The sequence below is a fragment of the Theropithecus gelada genome, chromosome X, assembly GCF_003255815.1.
Source record: "Theropithecus gelada isolate Dixy chromosome X, Tgel_1.0, whole genome shotgun sequence".
Lineage (NCBI taxonomy): Eukaryota > Metazoa > Chordata > Mammalia > Primates > Cercopithecidae > Theropithecus > Theropithecus gelada.
Genome location: NC_037689.1, coordinates 40092605 through 40100513, shown reverse-complemented (window position 1 = coordinate 40100513; position 7909 = coordinate 40092605). Strand labels below are relative to the sequence as shown.

The 7909-nt window shown below is 44.7% G+C and overlaps 1 protein-coding gene across 3 annotated transcripts in view; it reads left to right on the top strand.

The window, feature by feature from the left end:
• The first annotated feature begins 667 nt into the window (after positions 1-667).
• The window catches only part of SCML2 (Scm polycomb group protein like 2), a 116515-nt gene continuing 109273 nt past the window's right edge, over positions 668-7909 (top strand). For all 3 annotated transcript variants that reach the window (XR_003117407.1, XM_025372338.1, XM_025372337.1), the window contains exon 1: positions 668-801. The gene's annotated coding sequence lies outside the window, so the exon portion shown is untranslated. The remainder of the gene's footprint in view (positions 802-7909) is intronic.

Here is a 7909-nt window from a genome sequence, read left to right as displayed (position 1 = left end):
TGGGAAAGGCAGCGGGCAGAAGGGACCCCAAAATGCACTCTCGGGGATGCTCCTGAGTCAGTGAGCAAGTGATTTCCCTCTGCGGGTTCATCTAGTTCCCGTTAGCTCAACCCTGGGTTTAGAGGAAGAACGAAATCCAGAGAGTGAAGCTGGGAGGGGAATGCGTGGCAAAAACTCATGGAAAAAAAAAAAAAACAAAAAAAAACCCAACCCAGTTTCAAGGACTATGCTGCAACCCGCCAAGCGGTGGCTTTGCTTAAGCTGCTGTAACCAGCTGCTTCTCCCTGCTCCTCGAACTTGCTTGAGTTCCGAGGGAAGCGCCTGCTTTTCGGGTGCGTGGCCAGGGTGGGTGGTGGCCAGGATTCGAAGGCGACAGCGAAGGGGAGCGAGTTCCTGGGATGGAACTTGACGCGGAACCCGGGGTCCCATCGAGGGGCTCCCCACGGCCTCGGGTGCTTGGGCTGCGATTGGTTTTTCATTTGGCATAGGCGTGGGGGGTAGGAGGCAAAGTGGCAAGGGCTTTCCCGGGCTCACAGTGTCTCACGGTCCGCCACTGCCTGCGGTGGCGCTTGGCTTGACCCCGACTCGGGCCCAGCACGAGGCGGCGGTCAAAGGGCGTGCTCGCAGCAACCGCAGGGCACGCGGGTCGGCCGCGCGGGGGGCGGGGCGGCGGTGGCGGTTGCGGGGCATGCGCGGCTCCGCGCGCGGCTTCTCAAACATGGCGGCGGCGGTGTGAAGCTCGGTGCCGGCTCGCGCGATCGGTGGGACAGAATTTCGTTGTTTTCACCGACGAGACTGGAGGTACGTGATGATTCCGGGCCCCGTAAGGAATGGAGAAGCGGAGCTGTCTCCCGGACCCTGACCGTTGTCCGTGGGCGGGCGGGGAGAAGCCATCTGCGCGCGTCCCGTGCGAGGAACGCCCCCTTACGATCCCGCCGATGTCCCATCGCAGCTCGGCCTCGCGCTTCGGTCTCCCGCCCCAGGCGCCCTCCGCGGACGCCCGTAAGCCGCTCTCGCGCTTCCCCTCACGCTGCCCCGGGGCCCCTTCGCCGCTGCGGGGTTTGGGCGCCCGGCCGATAGCTTCCATCCGTCCCCTTGCCTGCAGCGCGGACAGCGCCCTCCGGCGCATCCTCCCTGCCTTAGGTAGCGCTGGGCTGGGGCCCGGGAGGCGTCACGGTGGGCGGCGGGGCCGAGGAGGGAGGTTGACTTTGCCTCGTCTGGGCTGGGATAACTTTTGGAGCTTGGGAGGGAAACGTCTGCCCGGAAGGATGCGCCTGTGGCGGCGGCGTGCGGGCGCGGATTCTGGTGCCAGGTGCCCGCCACCGGGCTCCTGGCGGGGGCTGGGGGCGCCGGTGGCTCACCCTAGCGGTGCAGCGGGACCGGAGGGCGCGTCCCGTCCGGGGCTGGCGGGGAGGCGAGGGGGGGCTCTAAGCCTCCTGAGGGAACGAGAGACGGCCGCGATGGCCGTGCCTCGCGGCCTGACCGAAAAAAAGTTGCTGCCTTCACTTAGAAACAGTCCCGAAATAGTTTCTTACCTTTCTCCCTTTTCCCACTGGATCGTGCTTGTGCCCCATCCAGGTGTGAAGAGCCGGAGGGAGAACGGGTCTAGGCGAATTTGCTCGATTTTGCGCCTCGAGGTTGTACATAGATAGCGTCCTGGGCCGACCTGTAATTCGGCTCCCCCACCCCCCAAATGTTTGAGCAGCACAAATATTTACTTACAGGCTCCCATTTGAGACTATTGATTTTTAAAAAAGAGGTTGTTAAACATTTGTCAAGCATCAGAAAGTGTGATTGCAATTTGAAATTTGCTTCTTGTTTGTAAATTAGGAGATTAACGTTTATGACTTATTTTAGGGCATCTCTGGAAAGTTAATGGATCGGTTAGTGGGGTAAACTGAGGCAGGGAAAGTAAATAACTTGCTTATGATCATATGATTTACAGAACTATTGGAGATAGGTGTTTTTTTTTCCTGAAACAACTTCAGATGCTGCTACATTTTAATGCCCCCAGAGCTATTCATATTTCTGTTTTGAGGGATACAACATTTATGGAGTACAACTGCCTATGATGAGCAATTGTTTTATAACAATGGTTCATAAACGCATATTTAATTCTTTTCAGTAACAGTGTAGGGAAATGTTTTTCAATAATGACGATTTTGCCTTTTTTCTTACTCATTAAATAAAGTATTTCCAATGACGAATGTGCTTTCAGGCTGTGTGTGTGTGTGTGTGTGTGTGTGTGTGTGTTTTCTATTTAATGGGAGGAATGTGAAAATAAGCTTTTGGAAATGAATCCAGTGGGATTTTGAGAAAAGATTGAGTTTATGAGTATTCACCTGATGCCTTGTATTTAGCTTTATCTGTAACCTTTAAAACAGTCTGATAGAATGTAAAGAAAAAACACCATTTAAACTGGCTTTGAAAGTTTTGAATAAACTTTATATTTATATCATGCAGCCATATGAGCTTCTTAAGGATGTATACTTGTTTACCCCAGAGAACCTGATTTGCTTTGGAATTGGTAGTTGGAAAAAAAGATTAATATAACTCTACTGCGTTGTATGTGCCGACGCTTTGAAGTTGAGTGTCATAACATGTACAAAAAACAATGGAGTCAGTCTAAAAAAAGGTGTATCAGTTTTTCTTATGAGGTGGTTGATCAGTCCATTTGATTTATGATTCCATCAACACATCTTTTTTTTTTGAGACAAGAGTCTGGCTCTGTCGCCCAGGCTGGAGTGCAGTGGCGCGATCTCGGCTCACTGCAAACTCCGCCTTCCGGGTTCACGCCATTCTCCTGCCTGAGCCTCTGGAGTAGCTGGGACTACAGGCGCCCGCCACTGCACCCAGCTAAGTTTTTGTATTTTTAGTAGAGACTGGGTTTCACTGTGGTCTCGGTCTCCTGACCTCGTGATCCGCCCACCTTGGCCTCCCAAAGTGCTGGGATTACAGGCGTGAGCCACCGCGCCCAGCCCATCAACACATCTTTATTAAGCACCTGTGCTGTCTTTACGATGGAGTTCAGTTTATTCAGAGCCCACTATGTGTCTATGTGTGCTAATTTCTGGGTGTCTAAGGCTTTCCACCCATAGTTTATTCCTGAAAATTTCGGGGAGTTATAGCTAAAAAAACAATTCGAATGTAGAACAAGTATTCCTTTCATTCAAAGGGCGAACTCGAGAAGTCAGTATTTTTGTCGTAATTCTCCAAACAAAATTCTGAGTGTAACTGCAAATTATTTCTGACTTAGGTGATATTAACTTTGTGATTTTTTGTTTAGGATTATATAAAGCTATATATTTTGATGAGATTATTTTCTGGTTCAAATAGATAACATACTGGTTAAGCTTGAGGGGAAAAATGAGTTGCTGGTATAAATAGAAATCAATATGTGCTCTGGAGATTGGGTAATTTTTAATACTAAGCAACCTCACTTCTATTACTAAGTAGTTTAAGCTGTAATTAAGTTTTAACTGGTATTTTAAAGCATTTTGTTTTTTCAAAATATTGCAGAAATCTCTGAGCTCAGAAATAACAAATAAGGGTTATGATCTTCAGCTCTAAGCCAGATGTGACTCTTATTTTCTTTTGGGCTTGTTCCTTTTTAGCTGCCTGCCTGTTCCTCCCAGATGCTTCCTATCACCCCTCTTCCTGCCCCTGTTCCCTTCGCTGTTGGTGTCTGTTTCCGCATCAGTGAAATGGTCAGGGTAATCCTTTGCTGCCTCACTGAGAAATAATTAATGATGATAAAGTGCCTTGAAAAGGCTGAGTAAATACCAAGTCTTTTGAATTAACATGATGTAGCCACTTGTTCCATTTAAGGAAGAGCCAAATTCCAATTTTAGTTTGAGATCTTGGGGGTGGGAGAGAAAAGTTTCACTTGAATATTTTACTGCCTTTCTTTTTGGGTTAATAGCAATGACTTTTGTAACTCTAGTAAGTGGAACACGGGTGGATACAGCAGTATCCTCTGCTGTTTGCCTTATTAGTCACCTCCAGTATTTTTTTTTGGCCTGGTATTTTTCTCCCGCTATTCTCTTTCCACTTGTAAATGGAAATCTGAGGTAGTGGTCGTCTCTGTTAGCTCCCCTCTTGGGGTGGGGAGGGTAGGTCTCACTGTCTCCTCATAGTCATATTCCTGATTTTTAGGATATACAGGAACAAAGTGGGCTCTGCCAGCTGTCAACCTTAGAGCTATGAGCTGTGGTGCAAAGATTAGTCTGGTGTTGCCAGAAGGTGTTTTTTAGTTTGCAGTGGGCAAATCAAGCATCCCTAGTAATTTTAGAACTCTCAGTAATTAATGTCTGAGAATTACTACATAATACCTTAGAATTTGAACTGATTGTTGATTCCAGGAACTAAAAACCTGGACATTTTGAAAATAGCAAATGTTGGTGATTTTTTTTTTTTTTTTTTTGAGACGTGCTCATGCTCTGTTGCCCAGGCTGTAGTGCAGGGGCGTGATCTCAGCCCACTGCAGCCTCTGCCTCCTGCGTTCAAGCAGTTTTCCCACCTCAGCCTCCCGAGTAGCTGGGATTACAGGGGTGCGCCACCGTGCCCAGCTAATTTTTGCATTTTTAGTAGAGACAGGGTTTCACCTAGTTGGCCAGGCTGGTCTCAAACTCCTGACCTCAGGTGATTCTCCCACCTTGGCCTCCCAAAGTGCTGGGATTACAGGTGTGAGCCACCATGTCCGGGTCCATGTTGGTAATTTTGAAAGAAGAGTTTATACCCATCCCTGGCTTTGGGGCTTAACATTCATGATCTCTTTGTCTTGGGGAAATAGATAAAAGAAACCACGGAGTCTCATTTTGTCACCCAGGCTGGAGTACAGTGGCACAATCTCAGCTCACTGCAACCTCTGCCTCCCACGTTCAAGTGATTCTCTTGCCTAAGCCTCCCAAGTAGCTGGACTACAGGTGTGCACCACCGAGCCTGGCTAATTTTTGTATTTTTAGTAGAGATGGGGTTTTGCCATGTTGGCCAGGCTGGTCTCAAACTCCTGACCTGAGGTGATCCACCCACTTCTGCTGCCTCCCCAAGTGCTGGGATTACAGGCAGGAGCCACCAAATCTGGCCTTTTTTTTTTTTTTTTTTTTTTTTTTGTGAGAGTCTTGCTCTGTTGCCCAGGCTGGAGTGCGGTGGTGTGATCTCAGCTTACTGCAACCTCTGCTTCCTGGGTTCAAGCAATTCTCGTGCCTCAGCCTCCTGAGTAGCTGGGATTACAGGTGTACATCACCATGCCCGCTAATTTTTGTATTTTTCGTAATTTTTATTTTTAGTAGAGATGGGATTTCACCATGTTGGCCAGGCTGGTCTCGAATTCCTGGCCTCAAGTGATCCTCCTGCCTTGGCTTCCTGAAGTTCTGGGATTACAGGTGTGAGCCACCTCGCCCTGCCAATGGTGGTTCTTAAAAATAATTTGAAAAAATTTTAGAAACTGTCAAGATTTGAAATGTGTATGTGTTCTTTGGTTTTCATGACAAAGGCAATTTTGTTTATTTTGTCATTATGTTGTCTATACCTTGGCAATCTTAGAAATAATACTGGTAGTTATTTATTTATTTATTTATTTATTTTTGAGACGGAGTCTTTCTCTGTTGCCCAGGCTAGAGTGCAGTGGCACAATCCTGGCTCACTGCAACCTCCGCCTCTGAGGTTCAAGTGATTCTTCTGCCTCAACATCCTGAGTAGCTGGGATTATAGGCGTGTTCAACCATGCCCAGCTAATTTTTTAAAAAATAATTTTAGTAGGGACGGGGTTTCACCATGTTGTCCAGGCTGGTCTCGAACTTCTAACCTCAAGTGATCCACCTGCCTCGGCCTCCCTAAGTGCTGGGGTTACAGGCGTGAGCCACCGCGCCCGACCAGGAGAGGTTTTAACATAAGCAATGGAGATATCTTATTGTGTGAAAAATGAAATATTTGAGGATCCTGTAGCAGTGAATATGATGGTGCTGTTCATCTTAATATCATGATCATTTGACCTAGACTACATGAATTCCTTATTTGAAGAGTTAAAACCTTTAGAATAAGCTTGACTCTGTGTGAGTAAAGACCTGGGAAATATTTGAAGATAGCACTTGATTACCTACTATTTGTGACCTGTGTTTATAGCTACAGCTCTGCCCCCTCCTAAGTTTATAGGAGCAAATTGTTGTTAAGAAGGGAAAGAGAGTGCCCACTTTCGGTGGTAAGGTACAGTTGTAAACTTCAGAACTTCAGAAGTTTACCGTTGTAAACTTCAGAATATTACAATTCTTGGGCATACCTTGAAGATTCTTTCATTTCTCAGAGAAGAGTTTGTGGGGCTCTCTTTGGTTGTGTTTAGAATACACATTTGATTTTTCTCAACCTCTGTTTCTCATAAAGATTAACTGGTGTGAATTATAGACAAACAGCTCCATTTGGTATGTACCTTATAGCCTTGACATAGTTTTTTAAGTGTATTGACAATGTGCTTGTTTTTTTTTTTTTTTTTTTTTTTAAACATTTGGCCACTTTTCCTACCTTTCATCAGTTTTAGCTGATTTAAGATTTGATTATATATTTATTTTTAAATACTGAATCAAATGTGTTTCTTCTTTTCAGTTCTCTTCGTCTTTGAATACAGTTGGAAACCTGTGCCCTTTGCTATGAACTGTTGCTTTTTTTTCTTTTGAAATATTTTTAAAAATGTTTGCAGTGTTTTTCTCCATAATGTTATTTGAAAAGCAGTATAGTCAGTATTAATTTTTAACTAACTTGATAGAGTTTCATAAATCTGTTCAAATGAAACATCTTTGGTCATTAAAAGAATTAAGATATAGTAGACAATAAATAGTATATTTAGATATTGTTTGGTTTTAGATTACTTTAGAGACTCTGATTTGAGATTTTTTTGTGTGTTGAAACTTGAGAAGTTGTAGATATATTTGAATGGGTAATTTGCTGACACCTGCCTGTGTTTGAGGTATTTTCAAGGATGTTTAGTTTTCTGGTCTCTTCAGATTGTGGTTTATTGCATGCTTTTCTGCAGTCTGTTGTCTAGTGGGGATTGTTGTTGTCATCATTTCCATGATTTCTTGTAGGGCTGGTGTTAGAAACCATAAATCTAGACTGCAGTGATAATAGGAACAGCCTGTAACCAGATCCAGTTCTTTTGTCAAAATGTCGCACCATGAGCTGCCTGTAGTAAATTGACATGCCCTGCCATTAACTCAAGTCCTTCACAAATGTCAGTGGGTAGCAGGTCTTTGGGCAGTTAGCTTGTAGCTGTGCTTTAAAACCTTAGGAATTTACAACTATAAACTGGGATTTTGGCAACCCTTGACTTATCTTTAGTTTATCTGTTTTCTGACATAACATACTTCTTCACTAAATACATAGCTTTCACAGAAATCATTTTAAAATTGCAAGTGATTAACTTACAGGTTATGATTTTTTTGGATAACTTAAATTAGAAATTTTTGAAAATAGTTAAGTCTTCTTAGGTTTGTTTTGACACAGAAAAAGATTAATTACTAGTTTGTTTGGGGTGGACTTTACTAAAGCATAATTTAAAATTGCTTCTTTAGAAACCTTAATTTCCTCTAGAAGGCTTGATTTGATAAGTTGTTGCTACCAAAAATGTTCTTTGATTTTATTTTTTTTTACAGATTTCAGAAATATGGAGATGAAAATGTTCCTTTTTTTTTTCTTTTTTTTGAGACAGAGTCTTGCTCTGTCGCCCAGGCTGGAGTGCAGTGGCATGATCTTGGTTCACTGCAGCCTCTGCCTCCCAGGTTCAAGCAATTTTCATGCCTCAGCCTCCCGGGTAGCTGAGATTATAGGCATGTACCACCACAGACGGAGTTTTGCCATGTTGGCCAGGCTGGTCTCAAACTTCAGACCTCAAGTGATCCGCCCACCTCGTCCTCCCAGA